The 4,698-nt window shown below is 47.2% G+C and overlaps 1 pseudogene across 1 annotated transcript; it reads right to left on the reverse strand.

Moving 5' to 3' along the window:
• Nucleotides 1-240: 240 nt before the first annotated feature.
• LOC308640591 (vomeronasal type-1 receptor 94-like) lies at nt 241-1,163 on the reverse strand (annotated as a pseudogene). The gene has a single exon. The product of its transcript is annotated as a vomeronasal type-1 receptor 94-like (transcript).
• Nucleotides 1,164-4,698: the final 3,535 nt, after the last annotated feature.

The following is a 4,698-nucleotide window of genomic DNA, read 5'->3' on the forward strand; positions in this document are numbered from 1 at the left end:
TATATATATATATATATATGTGTGTGTGGGTATATATTTATGTATGTGAGTGTGTGTGTGTGTGTGTTTGTGATCTGCTATTTACATATAGATATATACACATACACATCACATATGTTCTATATGGTGTATATATACACATAATATGTGCATATACATACATGTTCTGATGAACTGTTCTGCAGCCAGTGGCATTAGCTGATCTTACCAGAATGTATTCCTGCCTGAATAATTAAGCATTTAAATACCTCCCCATAGGGACTTGAAAAAATTAATTATGCATTTTTCAGTGCAGATGAACACCAAAGGACTGTTTGTGGCATAGGTATGAGCCACAAAGATCTGGGTGCAATAAAGAATTTGGTCATTGTTCCATATAATTCTCGAAGAGGAGATGATGTAGTCCAACACAGACATGAGCATGAAGAGTCCCATGAGCAGCAGGATGGTCCTGGTGGCCCTCAGTTCTGGGGAGGCTCTTGGTGACAGGCTGGTGCTGTGGAGGTGCTGGCACTGCCCCTTATGCCTGCACAGGAGGGCCACCATGTACCCACTGGAGAGGGCCATGAGCCCCATGAGGAAGACTTCCCAGAAGATAAACAGGGTGGACACCATCTGCCGGATCCAGTAACTGATGGGCCAAATGGAATAGGATTTGGTGGCATACATCAGATACCCTGAGGTCCAACTGGGGGTGGCGACGTTGGAGACTAAGTGGTGGCTGCTAATGGACATGTACAAGACACACAGGAAAAGGAGGGGTCTCAGGCTGTCCTGCGGGGACCTGGGTTTGAACTTTGCCAAGGGGGAGCCCCTGGGGCTTAGGGTGATGGCCTGCAAGACACTCAGCATGCAGGAGGTGCAAATGGAGAAGCCCCTCATCAGCCTGTGCAGGTAGATGACGGCTTCACAGGTGATGTCGTCCCAGAATCTCCAGAGAGACATAAATACATCTGTAGCTATGAAGCCCATGACGGTCAGCAACAGCAGGTGGGTCAGGGCCAGGAGAGCAATGGGCAGGTCCGTGGGCTTGGGCCTGTGTCCAAGGTGGAACAAGAAAACATGGAAGAGGAGGAGGATGGTGTTGGCCAAGATCCCATGCCAATTTCAGACAGAAAGGCATTACTCAGGGCAGGAATTCTGTAGAGGCCGCCTTTGCTCATCTTATGGGGGGGGGAAGGAGTTTGTCAGGGTCTGGGGAGAAATGGAAGGGTGATTCCTCATGAAAAGGACAGCGACCTTCGTCAGTCAGAACAAGAGCGCTCGCCTCAAGGAAAGGTGGATTTTTATCTGCACAACTGTGTAGTTCATGCTCTACAAGTTCTGGTGGATTTGCATGAGGAGAATTGCAGACCAGTGGAAAGGAGGCCCCTTGATCAGAGTCTATATAGATCAGACTTGCATAGGTTAGGGTACATCAGTGCTGTCTTGATTACAGTGGGGTTTTTTTGGGGGGGTACCAGGGATTGAACCCAGGGGTGCTGAACAACTGAGCCCCATCCCCAGGCCTTTTAATATTTATTTAGAGACAGGGTCTCCCTGAGTTGCTTAGGACCTCACTAAGTTGCTGAGGCTGGCCTCCAACTTGGGATCCTCCTGCCTCATCCTCCCAAGCTGCTGGGATGACAGGTGTGCACCACTGCACCTGGTCATGTGTTTCTTTGTAAAAATCGCTCAGCTGTCTCCCATCTTAATACATAGAGAATAAAATATTACCAAAAGAGAGTACTTTGGCAATCTCTGTAGAGAGAACTCTGATGGGTGTTCAGGTGTTTCCTTTGAATGCTCTAAGGTAGCTACGCATATTACTCATTCATAATTATCATGCCAGGATAATTCCCTCGAGAGTGGAGTCTACCAAATATAAGCAGAAATTTCAATTTTTCTCCCTATTTCAGCACGTGGAACTGGGATGGTAAAAAGAAACCTACTTTACATAGATTCAGGGTCTTTCCATTTTAACATCTTAATAAAAGGACAAGTGTCCAAACTGTCCCTGAAGGATGGGACTCCATGGGACTCTAAACTGTCACCTCTCCTTGTAGAAGCAAAGGTATTTCCTCACACTTAAAAGGTAACGCATAGAAACTATATTAGAAAATTTGGTGAGGATGTCCTTACAGAATACATCTGGATGGAGCTGTTCTGTGAGTTTATCCCTGACCCCCAGGGCACAGATCAGAAAAGGGTCACAATGTAGTGCATTGACAGTCACCATGTGTCTTTCGTGTAGTGTCAGGAGAGATCTTTCTGGCCATCTAGTGGTCTCCATTTTGTTGGTCTTTTCTTTTTCGTGTGTGTGTGTGTGTGTGTGTGTGTGTGTGTGTGTGCATGCAAGTGTGCTGGGGTTGGAACCCAGATAGCACTGAGCCACATCCCCAGCCCATGTCCCCCTTTTAGATCACTGACAACTGTATCACTGAAATATACATACAAGGCAGGCACAGTGACGCATGCCTGTCATCCCAGTGGCTCAGGAGGCTGAGACAGGAGGATGGCAAGTTGGAGGCCAGCCTCAGAAACTTAGCAAGGCTCTAAGCAACTCAGCAAGGCCCTGTCTCTAAAGAAAATACCAACACGGGCTGGGATGTGGCTCAGTGGTTAAGTCCCCCTGGGTTGAAGTCCTGGTACTAATGTGTGCGTGTGTGTGTGTGTGTGTGTGTGTGTATAGATACACACACACACACACACACACACACACACACACACACACATATATATATATATATATATATATATATAATTTAGATTTTCTTAAATATGATACTCTATGTCTTATAAAGGATGGAATATAGGTATGTCTGTGATATGTTATTTTTATTAAAGGAATTTTGGTGGCTACAAGCACTTCAGAGAAAGAAGCCAAGAGCCACGTTCTGGGTGTGACCTCTTTCAGCCACGCCTCCTGACACACCTGCCCACCCAGCCTGTCCTGGAGACCAGGAGACAGGACAGAGGCTCTCTCCCCTCAGCAGGAGGAGCTGGGGACGCTCCTCAAGTAAGGTCTGTCTTGGCAGTGCCAATGCTGACCCAGTGCCTGGGTGGCCAATGTTCACATGCAAAACTATCTGCATTTACACACAAGGGCAAGCCAGCTACTCTCAAGAGACCTGAAATTCTGTCTGTAAGGACATGGAGCCCAGGGAAAGTGACATGGATTTCTGAATCAGCTCAGATTGAGAGAGGCCATGGTGGGGAAGAGGAGTGACAGATTAGGTGGGCAGATAAGGAAAAACTAAACATATGTGGAGAAATCCATTACAAAGAGGGGGCCGGGTGGGGCTCAGTTGCAGAGCGCTCACCTTGCACACGGGAGGCCCTGGGTTTGATCCTCAGCACCACATAAAGTAAAGGCCTCGGTCTGTCCACAACTACAAAAAAAATATTTTAAAAAGTATCTAAGAGAAATCTGAGCATTCACTTGCTAAATCTGAAGGCAAAGTCCGGGACATCCTCCAAAGATGCATTACATCTTTGGGACACCTTTAATTACCTGCATCAAGGACACAGTCACTCTAGATGTTGCACAGGTGTGTAGTTCCCCAAATCACAGCCATCCTCTGACGCATGATGTAATCAAAAGGTTATGTTCAGACCAGGGACCATGACGTGGTGGTGAGGAGAGAGATGGAGAGAGGCTTGGAAGGAGGACACCCCTCAGCAGAACCCAGTGCAGGTTCGGGTGCTTCTGACCTTAGGGAGGGGCTGCTAATATCAATAAAATACATTTCAGGGAAATAAATAGTATTTCACTTGGTCATTATTAGCTAACTCACTGTCACCATCAACCTCAGTCTCGTCACCTGCTGGATACTAAGCCAAAAATGGACAACAGGCAGTGGAATGGATGTGACAGAACTCTCCTGTACATATGTGAATACACCACAGTGCATCTGAAATCCCAGTGGCTCAGGAGGCTGAGATAGGAGGATTGTGAGTTCAAAGCTAGCCTCCACAAAAGTGAAGCCCTGAGCAACGCAGTGAGACTCTGTCTCTAAATAAAATAGAAAATAGGGCTGGGGATGGGGCTCAGGGGTTGTGTGCCCCTGACATTCATCCCTGGTAAGTGTCCCTGATTCCCCCTCACGTCTCACCGCTGTGTATGTCCAAAGGACTAGGGTCCTAATTAGAATAAGATATATGCCATACTTGGATGAAGATATCACAACAGAATCTGCTGTCCTGTGTAACTAAAAAGGACCAATAAAACACATACGTGAGGTAGCAGTTACCATAAGCTTAGAATCCTATTGGTGAGTAAAATGGGGAAAGTTTTGCAAAATAAAATGGACAGAAGGGATGCAGGAAGCAAGACAGGTCCTGGTTGGTTCATGAATGCATGGCTCCCTCTCGTCCAGTGAGAAGATCCCCGGAACAGGGTAAAGGAGCAGGAGGCTTTGGGACTGTGGGCTCCAAGCTCTACTTTTTGGTGCAATTCAAGGAGGAAAACTAGGAAGAGCACTGGGGAGAAATGGTGGGTTCACCAGAGAGGGCAGGGCCATTGCCAGGCAGATGTCAGGGCTGTGTGCAGAGTTGTTCTGGAATAAGGGAACCCCAGGAATAGGGGGAGCAAAACCCTGGAGAGGGCTTGGGTCCACGGATGGTGGCTATTCCTGATGAACTGGGGTAAAAATAGGGGTAGCTGCTTTTCAGGGATATAAGCCTGCCAGGTTGCCCTCTGCCCTTGGTGAGAATTTG

This window comes from Spermophilus citellus (assembly GCF_964194105.1).
Source record: "Spermophilus citellus genome assembly, contig: SCAFFOLD_251, whole genome shotgun sequence".
NCBI lineage: Eukaryota > Metazoa > Chordata > Mammalia > Rodentia > Sciuridae > Spermophilus > Spermophilus citellus.